This window comes from Schistocerca americana, unplaced genomic scaffold (assembly GCF_021461395.2).
Source record: "Schistocerca americana isolate TAMUIC-IGC-003095 unplaced genomic scaffold, iqSchAmer2.1 HiC_scaffold_973, whole genome shotgun sequence".
NCBI classification, from domain to species: domain Eukaryota; kingdom Metazoa; phylum Arthropoda; class Insecta; order Orthoptera; family Acrididae; genus Schistocerca; species Schistocerca americana.
Genome location: NW_025726756.1, coordinates 1 through 18,172, shown reverse-complemented (window position 1 = coordinate 18,172; position 18,172 = coordinate 1). Strand labels below are relative to the sequence as shown.

The 18,172-nt window shown below is 51.2% G+C and overlaps 22 non-coding genes across 22 annotated transcripts; all 22 read left to right on the top strand.

The window, feature by feature from the left end:
• Positions 1-40: 40 nt before the first annotated feature.
• Trnaa-agc lies at positions 41-113 on the top strand. Its single transcript has one exon. It is a non-coding gene; the product is annotated as a tRNA-Ala (tRNA).
• A 1,013-nt stretch (positions 114-1,126) lies between these two features.
• Positions 1,127-1,199, top strand: Trnaa-ugc. Its single transcript has one exon. It is a non-coding gene; the product is annotated as a tRNA-Ala (tRNA).
• A 416-nt stretch (positions 1,200-1,615) lies between these two features.
• Positions 1,616-1,688, top strand: Trnaa-agc. Its single transcript has one exon. It is a non-coding gene; the product is annotated as a tRNA-Ala (tRNA).
• A 1,013-nt stretch (positions 1,689-2,701) lies between these two features.
• Positions 2,702-2,774, top strand: Trnaa-ugc. Its single transcript has one exon. It is a non-coding gene; the product is annotated as a tRNA-Ala (tRNA).
• Positions 2,775-3,190: 416 nt separating this feature from the next.
• On the top strand, positions 3,191-3,263 carry Trnaa-agc. The gene has a single exon. It is a non-coding gene; the product is annotated as a tRNA-Ala (tRNA).
• A 1,013-nt stretch (positions 3,264-4,276) lies between these two features.
• On the top strand, positions 4,277-4,349 carry Trnaa-ugc. The gene has a single exon. It is a non-coding gene; the product is annotated as a tRNA-Ala (tRNA).
• A 416-nt stretch (positions 4,350-4,765) lies between these two features.
• On the top strand, positions 4,766-4,838 carry Trnaa-agc. The gene has a single exon. It is a non-coding gene; the product is annotated as a tRNA-Ala (tRNA).
• Positions 4,839-5,851: 1,013 nt separating this feature from the next.
• On the top strand, positions 5,852-5,924 carry Trnaa-ugc. The gene has a single exon. It is a non-coding gene; the product is annotated as a tRNA-Ala (tRNA).
• Positions 5,925-6,340: 416 nt separating this feature from the next.
• Positions 6,341-6,413, top strand: Trnaa-agc. The gene has a single exon. It is a non-coding gene; the product is annotated as a tRNA-Ala (tRNA).
• Positions 6,414-7,426: 1,013 nt separating this feature from the next.
• Trnaa-ugc lies at positions 7,427-7,499 on the top strand. The gene has a single exon. It is a non-coding gene; the product is annotated as a tRNA-Ala (tRNA).
• Positions 7,500-7,915: 416 nt separating this feature from the next.
• Trnaa-agc lies at positions 7,916-7,988 on the top strand. Its single transcript has one exon. It is a non-coding gene; the product is annotated as a tRNA-Ala (tRNA).
• A 1,013-nt stretch (positions 7,989-9,001) lies between these two features.
• Trnaa-ugc lies at positions 9,002-9,074 on the top strand. The gene has a single exon. It is a non-coding gene; the product is annotated as a tRNA-Ala (tRNA).
• Positions 9,075-9,490: 416 nt separating this feature from the next.
• Positions 9,491-9,563, top strand: Trnaa-agc. Its single transcript has one exon. It is a non-coding gene; the product is annotated as a tRNA-Ala (tRNA).
• Positions 9,564-10,576: 1,013 nt separating this feature from the next.
• Positions 10,577-10,649, top strand: Trnaa-ugc. The gene has a single exon. It is a non-coding gene; the product is annotated as a tRNA-Ala (tRNA).
• Positions 10,650-11,065: 416 nt separating this feature from the next.
• Trnaa-agc lies at positions 11,066-11,138 on the top strand. Its single transcript has one exon. It is a non-coding gene; the product is annotated as a tRNA-Ala (tRNA).
• A 1,013-nt stretch (positions 11,139-12,151) lies between these two features.
• On the top strand, positions 12,152-12,224 carry Trnaa-ugc. Its single transcript has one exon. It is a non-coding gene; the product is annotated as a tRNA-Ala (tRNA).
• Positions 12,225-13,725: 1,501 nt separating this feature from the next.
• Positions 13,726-13,798, top strand: Trnaa-ugc. The gene has a single exon. It is a non-coding gene; the product is annotated as a tRNA-Ala (tRNA).
• A 420-nt stretch (positions 13,799-14,218) lies between these two features.
• On the top strand, positions 14,219-14,291 carry Trnaa-agc. The gene has a single exon. It is a non-coding gene; the product is annotated as a tRNA-Ala (tRNA).
• A 1,010-nt stretch (positions 14,292-15,301) lies between these two features.
• Trnaa-ugc lies at positions 15,302-15,374 on the top strand. The gene has a single exon. It is a non-coding gene; the product is annotated as a tRNA-Ala (tRNA).
• Positions 15,375-15,790: 416 nt separating this feature from the next.
• On the top strand, positions 15,791-15,863 carry Trnaa-agc. The gene has a single exon. It is a non-coding gene; the product is annotated as a tRNA-Ala (tRNA).
• Positions 15,864-16,876: 1,013 nt separating this feature from the next.
• Positions 16,877-16,949, top strand: Trnaa-ugc. The gene has a single exon. It is a non-coding gene; the product is annotated as a tRNA-Ala (tRNA).
• A 416-nt stretch (positions 16,950-17,365) lies between these two features.
• Positions 17,366-17,438, top strand: Trnaa-agc. The gene has a single exon. It is a non-coding gene; the product is annotated as a tRNA-Ala (tRNA).
• The last annotated feature ends 734 nt before the right edge of the window (positions 17,439-18,172 follow it).

The window sequence follows — 18,172 nt, the reverse complement described above, 5'->3', positions numbered from 1 at the left end:
GTGTCATTGATATGGCTGTATGTAGCGCAGTTCGTCAGCAGGGGGCGTAGCTCAGATGGTAGAGCGCTCGCTTAGCATGCGAGAGGTACTGGGATCGATACCCAGCGCCTCCAGAATTTTTAACACACCAACATGCGCACACTGCCATGCAAGTGGAATAATTCACAGCCAGAAAATGTGTCAAGGCAGATACGAGCCAACGATTAGCAGCCACAATTGGCAAGCGTGCTGTAACGCGCACGAAGCACCCTCCTCCCACCACTACACTTAATTTAGAAACAGTACAAGTGTTCCCATAAGATTCTCAAACCTATGTCGCAAAGATCAGCCTTGCGCCGAATTCACAAAAATCCCACTGCACATTCCAATTCTTGACGTGCAGTCGGCTGCTACTGGTGTTGCTAGTTGTGACTGCTGATGACAGATGCCGTAGCAATCAATTCATGGAGTGAGTTGTATGTTTTGCGATACTCTGTCTCTGACAAGCAAGCAGAGGTGACATAGGCGCGAACACAGGAAGCTTGCAGCCCCTCGCTGCCTGCAGACACCGAACAGCCACACTAGGAGGGCGGCCTAAGTCGTCGGCGAAATGTGCTCATTCGCTTGTGTGCGACGTCAAGCTCTAAATAAGGCTGTCACTAGCGTGAGCGTTGCGTGAGCGTCGTGTAAAGTCGGAAAAGTCGTCTGCGTGGGTGAGTGCCATGTTTGGGGAGCGTTTCGTAGTTTGCGCAGTGCAATGGAGACGCGGAAAGTTGTTGTGGCCCAGTCTTTTGCAGTTGGACGACAAGAGTGGTACACAGTAGTAAAGTGCGAGGCAGTGAGTTGGCATGAACAGTCGAGTGCACAATGGGTCTTCAGATGTGCTTGTTACCTCAGGTGCTGTGTGATTGTCGACATGGAGTGAAAACGGAGCAACTTGTGACTGTCCCTTCAATTTAAGACGTTAAAAACGGACGGAATTTGCAGTCGTAATACCAGAGCATCGAAACTACTTGGAACTCTTGCGTATGTGAACGTGTCCGCGCCTTTGTACTCTGGTCCCCTCACCCCTGCAAACCAACCAACCATCGCGTCCGTGCACATGAGAGTAGCAAAGAACGGAGAACAGCGCAGCTTGCTTGTGCTTGGGGGCGTAGCTCAGTTGGTAGAGCGTTCGCTTTGCATGTGAAAGGTCCCGGGTTCAAGCCCCGGCGCCTCCATGTTTTGTGGTCAGTGCGTGGTAAGTGTTGGTCGCGGCGAGCCTAAAGACACGCAAGATGTTGCAAAGCCAGCGTCACAGACTCGTATACCGACGTAAGGAGAGCAAGACGTAAATGTGAGGACCGGCTGTTGTCGAGGTGTCATCGAGTGCAAATCTGCCTTAGGTATAACGGCCTAACCTCAATGAAGTCTAGAGAGTGGACAACACGTTCGTCTACCTCAGAGCGTTGGCCGAACGCTATTTTCGACGTCGTGCGTGCCACTTTGATTTTGGCCAACTACGATTCGATACAGAATGCAGGAAACCTGAAAGACACCCTCACGGACACATTGAGAGTAGTGTTTGTCAGCGGAATAATGGGAGTGCAAGGGTCTGTGTCATTGATATGGCTGTATGTAGCGCAGTTCGTCAGCAGGGGGCGTAGCTCAGATGGTAGAGCGCTCGCTTAGCATGCGAGAGGTACTGGGATCGATACCCAGCGCCTCCAGAATTTTTAACACACCAACATGCGCACACTGCCATGCAAGTGGAATAATTCACAGCCAGAAAATGTGTCAAGGCAGATACGAGCCAACGATTAGCAGCCACAATTGGCAAGCGTGCTGTAACGCGCACGAAGCACCCTCCTCCCACCACTACACTTAATTTAGAAACAGTACAAGTGTTCCCATAAGATTCTCAAACCTATGTCGCAAAGATCAGCCTTGCGCCGAATTCACAAAAATCCCACTGCACATTCCAATTCTTGACGTGCAGTCGGCTGCTACTGGTGTTGCTAGTTGTGACTGCTGATGACAGATGCCGTAGCAATCAATTCATGGAGTGAGTTGTATGTTTTGCGATACTCTGTCTCTGACAAGCAAGCAGAGGTGACATAGGCGCGAACACAGGAAGCTTGCAGCCCCTCGCTGCCTGCAGACACCGAACAGCCACACTAGGAGGGCGGCCTAAGTCGTCGGCGAAATGTGCTCATTCGCTTGTGTGCGACGTCAAGCTCTAAATAAGGCTGTCACTAGCGTGAGCGTTGCGTGAGCGTCGTGTAAAGTCGGAAAAGTCGTCTGCGTGGGTGAGTGCCATGTTTGGGGAGCGTTTCGTAGTTTGCGCAGTGCAATGGAGACGCGGAAAGTTGTTGTGGCCCAGTCTTTTGCAGTTGGACGACAAGAGTGGTACACAGTAGTAAAGTGCGAGGCAGTGAGTTGGCATGAACAGTCGAGTGCACAATGGGTCTTCAGATGTGCTTGTTACCTCAGGTGCTGTGTGATTGTCGACATGGAGTGAAAACGGAGCAACTTGTGACTGTCCCTTCAATTTAAGACGTTAAAAACGGACGGAATTTGCAGTCGTAATACCAGAGCATCGAAACTACTTGGAACTCTTGCGTATGTGAACGTGTCCGCGCCTTTGTACTCTGGTCCCCTCACCCCTGCAAACCAACCAACCATCGCGTCCGTGCACATGAGAGTAGCAAAGAACGGAGAACAGCGCAGCTTGGTTGTGCTTGGGGGCGTAGCTCAGTTGGTAGAGCGTTCGCTTTGCATGTGAAAGGTCCCGGGTTCAAGCCCCGGCGCCTCCATGTTTTGTGGTCAGTGCGTGGTAAGTGTTGGTCGCGGCGAGCCTAAAGACACGCAAGATGTTGCAAAGCCAGCGTCACAGACTCGTATACCGACGTAAGGAGAGCAAGACGTAAATGTGAGGACCGGCTGTTGTCGAGGTGTCATCGAGTGCAAATCTGCCTTAGGTATAACGGCCTAACCTCAATGAAGTCTAGAGAGTGGACAACACGTTCGTCTACCTCAGAGCGTTGGCCGAACGCTATTTTCGACGTCGTGCGTGCCACTTTGATTTTGGCCAACTACGATTCGATACAGAATGCAGGAAACCTGAAAGACACCCTCACGGACACATTGAGAGTAGTGTTTGTCAGCGGAATAATGGGAGTGCAAGGGTCTGTGTCATTGATATGGCTGTATGTAGCGCAGTTCGTCAGCAGGGGGCGTAGCTCAGATGGTAGAGCGCTCGCTTAGCATGCGAGAGGTACTGGGATCGATACCCAGCGCCTCCAGAATTTTTAACACACCAACATGCGCACACTGCCATGCAAGTGGAATAATTCACAGCCAGAAAATGTGTCAAGGCAGATACGAGCCAACGATTAGCAGCCACAATTGGCAAGCGTGCTGTAATGCGCACGAAGCACCCTCCTCCCACCACTACACTTAATTTAGAAACAGTACAAGTGTTCCCATAAGATTCTCAAACCTATGTCGCAAAGATCAGCCTTGCGCCGAATTCACAAAAATCCCACTGCACATTCCAATTCTTGACGTGCAGTCGGCTGCTACTGGTGTTGCTAGTTGTGACTGCTGATGACAGATGCCGTAGCAATCAATTCATGGAGTGAGTTGTATGTTTTGCGATACTCTGTCTCTGACAAGCAAGCAGAGGTGACATAGGCGCGAACACAGGAAGCTTGCAGCCCCTCGCTGCCTGCAGACACCGAACAGCCACACTAGGAGGGCGGCCTAAGTCGTCGGCGAAATGTGCTCATTCGCTTGTGTGCGACGTCAAGCTCTAAATAAGGCTGTCACTAGCGTGAGCGTTGCGTGAGCGTCGTGTAAAGTCGGAAAAGTCGTCTGCGTGGGTGAGTGCCATGTTTGGGGAGCGTTTCGTAGTTTGCGCAGTGCAATGGAGACGCGGAAAGTTGTTGTGGCCCAGTCTTTTGCAGTTGGACGACAAGAGTGGTACACAGTAGTAAAGTGCGAGGCAGTGAGTTGGCATGAACAGTCGAGTGCACAATGGGTCTTCAGATGTGCTTGTTACCTCAGGTGCTGTGTGATTGTCGACATGGAGTGAAAACGGAGCAACTTGTGACTGTCCCTTCAATTTAAGACGTTAAAAACGGACGGAATTTGCAGTCGTAATACCAGAGCATCGAAACTACTTGGAACTCTTGCGTATGTGAACGTGTCCGCGCCTTTGTACTCTGGTCCCCTCACCCCTGCAAACCAACCAACCATCGCGTCCGTGCACATGAGAGTAGCAAAGAACGGAGAACAGCGCAGCTTGGTTGTGCTTGGGGGCGTAGCTCAGTTGGTAGAGCGTTCGCTTTGCATGTGAAAGGTCCCGGGTTCAAGCCCCGGCGCCTCCATGTTTTGTGGTCAGTGCGTGGTAAGTGTTGGTCGCGGCGAGCCTAAAGACACGCAAGATGTTGCAAAGCCAGCGTCACAGACTCGTATACCGACGTAAGGAGAGCAAGACGTAAATGTGAGGACCGGCTGTTGTCGAGGTGTCATCGAGTGCAAATCTGCCTTAGGTATAACGGCCTAACCTCAATGAAGTCTAGAGAGTGGACAACACGTTCGTCTACCTCAGAGCGTTGGCCGAACGCTATTTTCGACGTCGTGCGTGCCACTTTGATTTTGGCCAACTACGATTCGATACAGAATGCAGGAAACCTGAAAGACACCCTCACGGACACATTGAGAGTAGTGTTTGTCAGCGGAATAATGGGAGTGCAAGGGTCTGTGTCATTGATATGGCTGTATGTAGCGCAGTTCGTCAGCAGGGGGCGTAGCTCAGATGGTAGAGCGCTCGCTTAGCATGCGAGAGGTACTGGGATCGATACCCAGCGCCTCCAGAATTTTTAACACACCAACATGCGCACACTGCCATGCAAGTGGAATAATTCACAGCCAGAAAATGTGTCAAGGCAGATACGAGCCAACGATTAGCAGCCACAATTGGCAAGCGTGCTGTAATGCGCACGAAGCACCCTCCTCCCACCACTACACTTAATTTAGAAACAGTACAAGTGTTCCCATAAGATTCTCAAACCTATGTCGCAAAGATCAGCCTTGCGCCGAATTCACAAAAATCCCACTGCACATTCCAATTCTTGACGTGCAGTCGGCTGCTACTGGTGTTGCTAGTTGTGACTGCTGATGACAGATGCCGTAGCAATCAATTCATGGAGTGAGTTGTATGTTTTGCGATACTCTGTCTCTGACAAGCAAGCAGAGGTGACATAGGCGCGAACACAGGAAGCTTGCAGCCCCTCGCTGCCTGCAGACACCGAACAGCCACACTAGGAGGGCGGCCTAAGTCGTCGGCGAAATGTGCTCATTCGCTTGTGTGCGACGTCAAGCTCTAAATAAGGCTGTCACTAGCGTGAGCGTTGCGTGAGCGTCGTGTAAAGTCGGAAAAGTCGTCTGCGTGGGTGAGTGCCATGTTTGGGGAGCGTTTCGTAGTTTGCGCAGTGCAATGGAGACGCGGAAAGTTGTTGTGGCCCAGTCTTTTGCAGTTGGACGACAAGAGTGGTACACAGTAGTAAAGTGCGAGGCAGTGAGTTGGCATGAACAGTCGAGTGCACAATGGGTCTTCAGATGTGCTTGTTACCTCAGGTGCTGTGTGATTGTCGACATGGAGTGAAAACGGAGCAACTTGTGACTGTCCCTTCAATTTAAGACGTTAAAAACGGACGGAATTTGCAGTCGTAATACCAGAGCATCGAAACTACTTGGAACTCTTGCGTATGTGAACGTGTCCGCGCCTTTGTACTCTGGTCCCCTCACCCCTGCAAACCAACCAACCATCGCGTCCGTGCACATGAGAGTAGCAAAGAACGGAGAACAGCGCAGCTTGGTTGTGCTTGGGGGCGTAGCTCAGTTGGTAGAGCGTTCGCTTTGCATGTGAAAGGTCCCGGGTTCAAGCCCCGGCGCCTCCATGTTTTGTGGTCAGTGCGTGGTAAGTGTTGGTCGCGGCGAGCCTAAAGACACGCAAGATGTTGCAAAGCCAGCGTCACAGACTCGTATACCGACGTAAGGAGAGCAAGACGTAAATGTGAGGACCGGCTGTTGTCGAGGTGTCATCGAGTGCAAATCTGCCTTAGGTATAACGGCCTAACCTCAATGAAGTCTAGAGAGTGGACAACACGTTCGTCTACCTCAGAGCGTTGGCCGAACGCTATTTTCGACGTCGTGCGTGCCACTTTGATTTTGGCCAACTACGATTCGATACAGAATGCAGGAAACCTGAAAGACACCCTCACGGACACATTGAGAGTAGTGTTTGTCAGCGGAATAATGGGAGTGCAAGGGTCTGTGTCATTGATATGGCTGTATGTAGCGCAGTTCGTCAGCAGGGGGCGTAGCTCAGATGGTAGAGCGCTCGCTTAGCATGCGAGAGGTACTGGGATCGATACCCAGCGCCTCCAGAATTTTTAACACACCAACATGCGCACACTGCCATGCAAGTGGAATAATTCACAGCCAGAAAATGTGTCAAGGCAGATACGAGCCAACGATTAGCAGCCACAATTGGCAAGCGTGCTGTAATGCGCACGAAGCACCCTCCTCCCACCACTACACTTAATTTAGAAACAGTACAAGTGTTCCCATAAGATTCTCAAACCTATGTCGCAAAGATCAGCCTTGCGCCGAATTCACAAAAATCCCACTGCACATTCCAATTCTTGACGTGCAGTCGGCTGCTACTGGTGTTGCTAGTTGTGACTGCTGATGACAGATGCCGTAGCAATCAATTCATGGAGTGAGTTGTATGTTTTGCGATACTCTGTCTCTGACAAGCAAGCAGAGGTGACATAGGCGCGAACACAGGAAGCTTGCAGCCCCTCGCTGCCTGCAGACACCGAACAGCCACACTAGGAGGGCGGCCTAAGTCGTCGGCGAAATGTGCTCATTCGCTTGTGTGCGACGTCAAGCTCTAAATAAGGCTGTCACTAGCGTGAGCGTTGCGTGAGCGTCGTGTAAAGTCGGAAAAGTCGTCTGCGTGGGTGAGTGCCATGTTTGGGGAGCGTTTCGTAGTTTGCGCAGTGCAATGGAGACGCGGAAAGTTGTTGTGGCCCAGTCTTTTGCAGTTGGACGACAAGAGTGGTACACAGTAGTAAAGTGCGAGGCAGTGAGTTGGCATGAACAGTCGAGTGCACAATGGGTCTTCAGATGTGCTTGTTACCTCAGGTGCTGTGTGATTGTCGACATGGAGTGAAAACGGAGCAACTTGTGACTGTCCCTTCAATTTAAGACGTTAAAAACGGACGGAATTTGCAGTCGTAATACCAGAGCATCGAAACTACTTGGAACTCTTGCGTATGTGAACGTGTCCGCGCCTTTGTACTCTGGTCCCCTCACCCCTGCAAACCAACCAACCATCGCGTCCGTGCACATGAGAGTAGCAAAGAACGGAGAACAGCGCAGCTTGGTTGTGCTTGGGGGCGTAGCTCAGTTGGTAGAGCGTTCGCTTTGCATGTGAAAGGTCCCGGGTTCAAGCCCCGGCGCCTCCATGTTTTGTGGTCAGTGCGTGGTAAGTGTTGGTCGCGGCGAGCCTAAAGACACGCAAGATGTTGCAAAGCCAGCGTCACAGACTCGTATACCGACGTAAGGAGAGCAAGACGTAAATGTGAGGACCGGCTGTTGTCGAGGTGTCATCGAGTGCAAATCTGCCTTAGGTATAACGGCCTAACCTCAATGAAGTCTAGAGAGTGGACAACACGTTCGTCTACCTCAGAGCGTTGGCCGAACGCTATTTTCGACGTCGTGCGTGCCACTTTGATTTTGGCCAACTACGATTCGATACAGAATGCAGGAAACCTGAAAGACACCCTCACGGACACATTGAGAGTAGTGTTTGTCAGCGGAATAATGGGAGTGCAAGGGTCTGTGTCATTGATATGGCTGTATGTAGCGCAGTTCGTCAGCAGGGGGCGTAGCTCAGATGGTAGAGCGCTCGCTTAGCATGCGAGAGGTACTGGGATCGATACCCAGCGCCTCCAGAATTTTTAACACACCAACATGCGCACACTGCCATGCAAGTGGAATAATTCACAGCCAGAAAATGTGTCAAGGCAGATACGAGCCAACGATTAGCAGCCACAATTGGCAAGCGTGCTGTAATGCGCACGAAGCACCCTCCTCCCACCACTACACTTAATTTAGAAACAGTACAAGTGTTCCCATAAGATTCTCAAACCTATGTCGCAAAGATCAGCCTTGCGCCGAATTCACAAAAATCCCACTGCACATTCCAATTCTTGACGTGCAGTCGGCTGCTACTGGTGTTGCTAGTTGTGACTGCTGATGACAGATGCCGTAGCAATCAATTCATGGAGTGAGTTGTATGTTTTGCGATACTCTGTCTCTGACAAGCAAGCAGAGGTGACATAGGCGCGAACACAGGAAGCTTGCAGCCCCTCGCTGCCTGCAGACACCGAACAGCCACACTAGGAGGGCGGCCTAAGTCGTCGGCGAAATGTGCTCATTCGCTTGTGTGCGACGTCAAGCTCTAAATAAGGCTGTCACTAGCGTGAGCGTTGCGTGAGCGTCGTGTAAAGTCGGAAAAGTCGTCTGCGTGGGTGAGTGCCATGTTTGGGGAGCGTTTCGTAGTTTGCGCAGTGCAATGGAGACGCGGAAAGTTGTTGTGGCCCAGTCTTTTGCAGTTGGACGACAAGAGTGGTACACAGTAGTAAAGTGCGAGGCAGTGAGTTGGCATGAACAGTCGAGTGCACAATGGGTCTTCAGATGTGCTTGTTACCTCAGGTGCTGTGTGATTGTCGACATGGAGTGAAAACGGAGCAACTTGTGACTGTCCCTTCAATTTAAGACGTTAAAAACGGACGGAATTTGCAGTCGTAATACCAGAGCATCGAAACTACTTGGAACTCTTGCGTATGTGAACGTGTCCGCGCCTTTGTACTCTGGTCCCCTCACCCCTGCAAACCAACCAACCATCGCGTCCGTGCACATGAGAGTAGCAAAGAACGGAGAACAGCGCAGCTTGGTTGTGCTTGGGGGCGTAGCTCAGTTGGTAGAGCGTTCGCTTTGCATGTGAAAGGTCCCGGGTTCAAGCCCCGGCGCCTCCATGTTTTGTGGTCAGTGCGTGGTAAGTGTTGGTCGCGGCGAGCCTAAAGGCACGCAAGATGTTGCAAAGCCAGCGTCACAGACTCGTATACTGACGTAAGGAGAGCAAGACGTAAATGTGAGGACCGGCTGTTGTCGAGGTGTCATCGAGTGCAAATCTGCCTTAGGTATAACGGCCTAACCTCAATGAAGTCTAGAGAGTGGACAACACGTTCGTCTACCTCAGAGCGTTGGCCGAACGCTATTTTCGACGTCGTGCGTGCCACTTTGATTTTGGCCAACTACGATTCGATACAGAATGCAGGAAACCTGAAAGACACCCTCACGGACACATTGAGAGTAGTGTTTGTCAGCGGAATAATGGGAGTGCAAGGGTCTGTGTCATTGATATGGCTGTATGTAGCGCAGTTTGTCAGCAGGGGGCGTAGCTCAGATGGTAGAGCGCTCGCTTAGCATGCGAGAGGTACTGGGATCGATACCCAGCGCCTCCAGAATTTTTAACACACCAACATGCGCACACTGCCATGCAAGTGGAATATATCACAGCCAGAAAATGTGTCAAGGCAGATACGAGCCAACGATTAGCAGCCACAATTGGCAAGCGTGCTGTAATGCGCACGGAGCACCCTCCTCCCACCACTACACTTAATTTAGAAACAGTACAAGTGTTCCCATAAGATTCTCAAACCTATGTCGCAAAGATCAGCCTTGCGCCGAATTCACAAAAATCCCACTGCACATTCCAATTCTTGACGTGCAGTCGGCTGCTACTGGTGTTGCTAGTTGTGACTGCTGATGACAGATGCCGTAGCAATCAATTCATGGAGTGAGTTGTATGTTTTGCGATACTCTGTCTCTGACAAGCAAGCAGAGGTGACATAGGCGCGAACACAGGAAGCTTGCAGCCCCTCGCTGCCTGCAGACACCGAACAGCCACACTAGGAGGGCGGCCTAAGTCGTCGGCGAAATGTGCTCATTCGCTTGTGTGCGACGTCAAGCTCTAAATAAGGCTGTCACTAGCGTGAGCGTTGCGTGAGCGTCGTGTAAAGTCGGAAAAGTCGTCTGCGTGGGTGAGTGCCATGTTTGGGGAGCGTTTCGTAGTTTGCGCAGTGCAATGGAGACGCGGAAAGTTGTTGTGGCCCAGTCTTTTGCAGTTGGACGACAAGAGTGGTACACAGTAGTAAAGTGCGAGGCAGTGAGTTGGCATGAACAGTCGAGTGCACAATGGGTCTTCAGATGTGCTTGTTACCTCAGGTGCTGTGTGATTGTCGACATGGAGTGAAAACGGAGCAACTTGTGACTGTCCCTTCAATTTAAGACGTTAAAAACGGACGGAATTTGCAGTCGTAATACCAGAGCATCGAAACTACTTGGAACTCTTGCGTATGTGAACGTGTCCGCGCCTTTGTACTCTGGTCCCTTCACCCCAGCAAACCAACCAACCATCGCGTCCGTGCACATAAGAGTAGCAAAGAACGGAGATCAGCGCAGCTTGCTTGTGCTTGGGGGCGTAGCTCAGTTGGTAGAGCGTTCGCTTTGCATGTGAAAGGTCCCGGGTTCAAGCCCCGGCGCCTCCATGTTTTGTGGTCAGTGCGTGGTAAGTGTTGGTCGCGGCGAGCCTAAAGACACGCAAGATGTTGCAAAGCCAGCGTCACAGACTCGTATACCGACGTAAGGAGAGCAAGACGTAAATGTGAGGACCGGCTGTTGTCGAGGTGTCATCGAGTGCAAATCTGCCTTAGGTATAACGGCCTAACCTCAATGAAGTCTAGAGAGTGGACAACACGTTCGTCTACCTCAGAGCGTTGGCCGAACGCTATTTTCGACGTCGTGCGTGCCACTTTGATTTTGGCCAACTACGATTCGATACAGAATGCAGGAAACCTGAAAGACACCCTCACGGACACATTGAGAGTAGTGTTTGTCAGCGGAATAATGGGAGTGCAAGGGTCTGTGTCATTGATATGGCTGTATGTAGCGCAGTTCGTCAGCAGGGGGCGTAGCTCAGATGGTAGAGCGCTCGCTTAGCATGCGAGAGGTACTGGGATCGATACCCAGCGCCTCCAGAATTTTTAACACACCAACATGCGCACACTGCCATGCAAGTGGAATAATTCACAGCCAGAAAATGTGTCAAGGCAGATACGAGCCAACGATTAGCAGCCACAATTGGCAAGCGTGCTGTAATGCGCACGAAGCACCCTCCTCCCACCACTACACTTAATTTAGAAACAGTACAAGTGTTCCCATAAGATTCTCAAACCTATGTCGCAAAGATCAGCCTTGCGCCGAATTCACAAAAATCCCACTGCACATTCCAATTCTTGACGTGCAGTCGGCTGCTACTGGTGTTGCTAGTTGTGACTGCTGATGACAGATGCCGTAGCAATCAATTCATGGAGTGAGTTGTATGTTTTGCGATACTCTGTCTCTGACAAGCAAGCAGAGGTGACATAGGCGCGAACACAGGAAGCTTGCAGCCCCTCGCTGCCTGCAGACACCGAACAGCCACACTAGGAGGGCGGCCTAAGTCGTCGGCGAAATGTGCTCATTCGCTTGTGTGCGACGTCAAGCTCTAAATAAGGCTGTCACTAGCGTGAGCGTTGCGTGAGCGTCGTGTAAAGTCGGAAAAGTCGTCTGCGTGGGTGAGTGCCATGTTTGGGGAGCGTTTCGTAGTTTGCGCAGTGCAATGGAGACGCGGAAAGTTGTTGTGGCCCAGTCTTTTGCAGTTGGACGACAAGAGTGGTACACAGTAGTAAAGTGCGAGGCAGTGAGTTGGCATGAACAGTCGAGTGCACAATGGGTCTTCAGATGTGCTTGTTACCTCAGGTGCTGTGTGATTGTCGACATGGAGTGAAAACGGAGCAACTTGTGACTGTCCCTTCAATTTAAGACGTTAAAAACGGACGGAATTTGCAGTCGTAATACCAGAGCATCGAAACTACTTGGAACTCTTGCGTATGTGAACGTGTCCGCGCCTTTGTACTCTGGTCCCCTCACCCCTGCAAACCAACCAACCATCGCGTCCGTGCACATGAGAGTAGCAAAGAACGGAGAACAGCGCAGCTTGGTTGTGCTTGGGGGCGTAGCTCAGTTGGTAGAGCGTTCGCTTTGCATGTGAAAGGTCCCGGGTTCAAGCCCCGGCGCCTCCATGTTTTGTGGTCAGTGCGTGGTAAGTGTTGGTCGCGGCGAGCCTAAAGACACGCAAGATGTTGCAAAGCCAGCGTCACAGACTCGTATACCGACGTAAGGAGAGCAAGACGTAAATGTGAGGACCGGCTGTTGTCGAGGTGTCATCGAGTGCAAATCTGCCTTAGGTATAACGGCCTAACCTCAATGAAGTCTAGAGAGTGGACAACACGTTCGTCTACCTCAGAGCGTTGGCCGAACGCTATTTTCGACGTCGTGCGTGCCACTTTGATTTTGGCCAACTACGATTCGATACAGAATGCAGGAAACCTGAAAGACACCCTCACGGACACATTGAGAGTAGTGTTTGTCAGCGGAATAATGGGAGTGCAAGGGTCTGTGTCATTGATATGGCTGTATGTAGCGCAGTTCGTCAGCAGGGGGCGTAGCTCAGATGGTAGAGCGCTCGCTTAGCATGCGAGAGGTACTGGATCGATACCCAGCGCCTCCAGAATTTTTAACACACCAAACATGCGCACACTGCCATGCAAGTGGAATAATTCACAGCCAGAAAATGTGTCAAGGCAGATACGAGCCAACGATTAGCAGCCACAATTGGCAAGCGTGCTGTAATGCGCACGAAGCACCCTCCTCCCACCACTACACTTAATTTAGAAACAGTACAAGTGTTCCCATAAGATTCTCAAACCTATGTCGCAAAGATCAGCCTTGCGCCGAATTCACAAAATCCCACTGCACATTCCAATTCTTGACGTGCAGTCGGCTGCTACTGGTGTTGCTAGTTGTGACTGCTGATGACAGATGCCGTAGCAATCAATTCATGGAGTGAGTTGTATGTTTTGCGATACTCTGTCTCTGACAAGCAAGCAGAGGTGACATAGGCGCGAACACAGGAAGCTTGCAGCCCCTCGCTGCCTGCAGACACCGAACAGCCACACTAGGAGGGCGGCCTAAGTCGTCGGCGAAATGTGCTCATTCGCTTGTGTGCGACGTCAAGCTCTAAATAAGGCTGTCACTAGCGTGAGCGTTGCGTGAGCGTCGTGTAAAGTCGGAAAAGTCGTCTGCGTGGGTGAGTGCCATGTTTGGGGAGCGTTTCGTAGTTTGCGCAGTGCAATGGAGACGCGGAAAGTTGTTGTGGCCCAGTCTTTTGCAGTTGGACGACAAGAGTGGTACACAGTAGTAAAGTGCGAGGCAGTGAGTTGGCATGAACAGTCGAGTGCACAATGGGTCTTCAGATGTGCTTGTTACCTCAGGTGCTGTGTGATTGTCGACATGGAGTGAAAACGGAGCAACTTGTGACTGTCCCTTCAATTTAAGACGTTAAAAACGGACGGAATTTGCAGTCGTAATACCAGAGCATCGAAACTACTTGGAACTCTTGCGTATGTGAACGTGTCCGCGCCTTTGTACTCTGGTCCCTTCACCCCAGCAAACCAACCAACCATCGCGTCCGTGCACATAAGAGTAGCAAAGAACGGAGATCAGCGCAGCTTGCTTGTGCTTGGGGGCGTAGCTCAGTTGGTAGAGCGTTCGCTTTGCATGTGAAAGGTCCCGGGTTCAAGCCCCGGCGCCTCCATGTTTTGTGGTCAGTGCGTGGTAAGTGTTGGTCGCGGCGAGCCTAAAGACACGCAAGATGTTGCAAAGCCAGCGTCACAGACTCGTATACCGACGTAAGGAGAGCAAGACGTAAATGTGAGGACCGGCTGTTGTCGAGGTGTCATCGAGTGCAAATCTGCCTTAGGTATAACGGCCTAACCTCAATGAAGTCTAGAGAGTGGACAACACGTTCGTCTACCTCAGAGCGTTGGCCGAACGCTATTTTCGACGTCGTGCGTGCCACTTTTGATTTTGGCCAACTACGATTCGATACAGAATGCAGGAAACCTGATGAAAGACACCCTCACGGACACATTGAGAGTAGTGTTTGTCAGCGGAATAATGGGAGTGCAAGGGTCTGTGTCATTGATATGGCTGTATGTAGCGCAGTTCGTCAGCAGGGGGCGTAGCTCAGATGGTAGAGCGCTCGCTTAGCATGCGAGAGGTACTGGGATCGATACCCAGCGCCTCCAGAATTTTTAACACACCAACATGCGCACACTGCCATGCAAGTGGAATAATTCACAGCCAGAAAATGTGTCAAGGCAGATACGAGCCAACGATTAGCAGCCACAATTGGCAAGCGTGCTGTAATGCGCACGAAGCACCCTCCTCCACCACTACACTTAATTTAGAAACAGTACAAGTGTTCCCATAAGATTCTCAAACCTATGTCGCAAAGATCAGCCTTGCGCCGAATTCACAAAAATCCCACTGCACATTCCAATTCTTGACGTGCAGTCGGCTGCTACTGGTGTTGCTAGTTGTGACTGCTGATGACAGATGCCGTAGCAATCAATTCATGGAGTGAGTTGTATGTTTTGCGATACTCTGTCTCTGACAAGCAAGCAGAGGTGACATAGGCGCGAACACAGGAAGCTTGCAGCCCCTCGCTGCCTGCAGACACCGAACAGCCACACTAGGAGGGCGGCCTAAGTCGTCGGCGAAATGTGCTCATTCGCTTGTGTGCGACGTCAAGCTCTAAATAAGGCTGTCACTAGCGTGAGCGTCGTGAGCGTCGTGTAAAGTCGGAAAAGTCGTCTGCGTGGGTGAGTGCCATGTTTGGGGAGCGTTTCGTAGTTTGCGCAGTGCAATGGAGACGCGGAAAGTTGTTGTGGCCCAGTCTTTTGCAGTTGGACGACAAGAGTGGTACACAGTAGTAAAGTGCGAGGCAGTGAGTTGGCATGAACAGTCGAGTGCACAATGGGTCTTCAGATGTGCTTGTTACCTCAGGTGCTGTGTGATTGTCGACATGGAGTGAAAACGGAGCAACTTGTGACTGTCCCTTCAATTTAAGACGTTAAAAACGGACGGAATTTGCAGTCGTAATACCAGAGCATCGAAACTACTTGGAACTCTTGCGTATGTGAACGTGTCCGCGCCTTTGTACTCTGGTCCCCTCACCCCTGCAAACCAACCAACCATCGCGTCCGTGCACATGAGAGTAGCAAAGAACGGAGAACAGCGCAGCTTGGTTGTGCTTGGGGGCGTAGCTCAGTTGGTAGAGCGTTCGCTTTGCATGTGAAAGGTCCCGGGTTCAAGCCCCGGCGCCTCCATGTTTTGTGGTCAGTGCGTGGTAAGTGTTGGTCGCGGCGAGCCTAAAGACACGCAAGATGTTGCAAAGCCAGCGTCACAGACTCGTATACCGACGTAAGGAGAGCAAGACGTAAATGTGAGGACCGGCTGTTGTCGAGGTGTCATCGAGTGCAAATCTGCCTTAGGTATAACGGCCTAACCTCAATGAAGTCTAGAGAGTGGACAACACGTTCGTCTACCTCAGAGCGTTGGCCGAACGCTATTTTCGACGTCGTGCGTGCCACTTTGATTTTGGCCAACTACGATTCGATACAGAATGCAGGAAACCTGAAAGACACCCTCACGGACACATTGAGAGTAGTGTTTGTCAGCGGAATAATGGGAGTGCAAGGGTCTGTGTCATTGATATGGCTGTATGTAGCGCAGTTCGTCAGCAGGGGGCGTAGCTCAGATGGTAGAGCGCTCGCTTAGCATGCGAGAGGTACTGGGATCGATACCCAGCGCCTCCAGAATTTTTAACACACCAACATGCGCACACTGCCATGCAAGTGGAATAATTCACAGCCAGAAAATGTGTCAAGGCAGATACGAGCCAACGATTAGCAGCCACAATTGGCAAGCGTGCTGTAATGCGCACGAAGCACCCTCCTCCCACCACTACACTTAATTTAGAAACAGTACAAGTGTTCCCATAAGATTCTCAAACCTATGTCGCAAAGATCAGCCTTGCGCCGAATTCACAAAAATCCCACTGCACATTCCAATTCTTGACGTGCAGTCGGCTGCTACTGGTGTTGCTAGTTGTGACTGCTGATGACAGATGCCGTAGCAATCAATTCATGGAGTGAGTTGTATGTTTTGCGATACTCTGTCTCTGACAAGCAAGCAGAGGTGACATAGGCGCGAACACAGGAAGCTTGCAGCCCCTCGCTGCCTGCAGACACCGAACAGCCACACTAGGAGGGCGGCCTAAGTCGTCGGCGAAATGTGCTCATTCGCTTGTGTGCGACGTCAAGCTCTAAATAAGGCTGTCACTAGCGTGAGCGTTGCGTGAGCGTCGTGTAAAGTCGGAAAAGTCGTCTGCGTGGGTGAGTGCCATGTTTGGGGAGCGTTTCGTAGTTTGCGCAGTGCAATGGAGACGCGGAAAGTTGTTGTGGCCCAGTCTTTTGCAGTTGGACGACAAGAGTGGTACACAGTAGTAAAGTGCGAGGCAGTGAGTTGGCATGAACAGTCGAGTGCACAATGGGTCTTCAGATGTGCTTGTTACCTCAGGTGCTGTGTGATTGTCGACATGGAGTGAAAACGGAGCAACTTGTGACTGTCCCTTCAATTTAAGACGTTAAAAACGGACGGAATTTGCAGTCGTAATACCAGAGCATCGAAACTACTTGGAACTCTTGCGTATGTGAACGTGTCCGCGCCTTTGTACTCTGGTCCCCTCACCCCTGCAAACCAACCAACCATCGCGTCCGTGCACATGAGAGTAGCAAAGAACGGAGAACAGCGCAGCTTGGTTGTGCTTGGGGGCGTAGCTCAGTTGGTAGAGCGTTCGCTTTGCATGTGAAAGGTCCCGGGTTCAAGCCCCGGCGCCTCCATGTTTTGTGGTCAGTGCGTGGTAAGTGTTGGTCGCGGCGAGCCTAAAGACACGCAAGATGTTGCAAAGCCAGCGTCACAGACTCGTATACCGACGTAAGGAGAGCAAGACGTAAATGTGAGGACCGGCTGTTGTCGAGGTGTCATCGAGTGCAAATCTGCCTTAGGTATAACGGCCTAACCTCAATGAAGTCTAGAGAGTGGACAACACGTTCGTCTACCTCAGAGCGTTGGCCGAACGCTATTTTCGACGTCGTGCGTGCCACTTTGATTTTGGCCAACTACGATTCGATACAGAATGCAGGAAACCTGAAAGACACCCTCACGGACACATTGAGAGTAGTGTTTGTCAGCGGAATAATGGGAGTGCAAGGGTCTGTGTCATTGATATGGCTGTATGTAGCGCAGTTCGTCAGCAGGGGGCGTAGCTCAGATGGTAGAGCGCTCGCTTAGCATGCGAGAGGTACTGGGATCGATACCCAGCGCCTCCAGAATTTTTAACACACCAACATGCGCACACTGCCATGCAAGTGGAATAATTCACAGCCAGAAAATGTGTCAAGGCAGATACGAGCCAACGATTAGCAGCCACAATTGGCAAGCGTGCTGTAATGCGCACGAAGCACCCTCCTCCCACCACTACACTTAATTTAGAAACAGTACAAGTGTTCCCATAAGATTCTCAAACCTATGTCGCAAAGATCAGCCTTGCGCCGAATTCACAAAAATCCCACTGCACATTCCAATTCTTGACGTGCAGTCGGCTGCTACTGGTGTTGCTAGTTGTGACTGCTGATGACAGATGCCGTAGCAATCAATTCATGGAGTGAGTTGTATGTTTTTGCGATACTCTGTCTCTGACAAGCAAGCAGAGGTGACATAGGCGCGAACACAGGAAGCTTGCAGCCCCTCGCTGCCTGCAGACACCGAACAGCCACACTAGGAGGGCGGCCTAAGTCGTCGGCGAAATGTGCTCATTCGCTTGTGTGCGACGTCAAGCTCTAAATAAGGCTGTCACTAGCGTGAGCGTTGCGTGAGCGTCGTGTAAAGTCGGAAAAGTCGTCTGCGTGGGTGAGTGCCATGTTTGGGGAGCGTTTCGTAGTTTGCGCAGTGCAATGGAGACGCGGAAAGTTGTTGTGGCCCAGTCTTTTGCAGTTGGACGACAAGAGTGGTACACAGTAGTAAAGTGCGAGGCAGTGAGTTGGCATGAACAGTCGAGTGCACA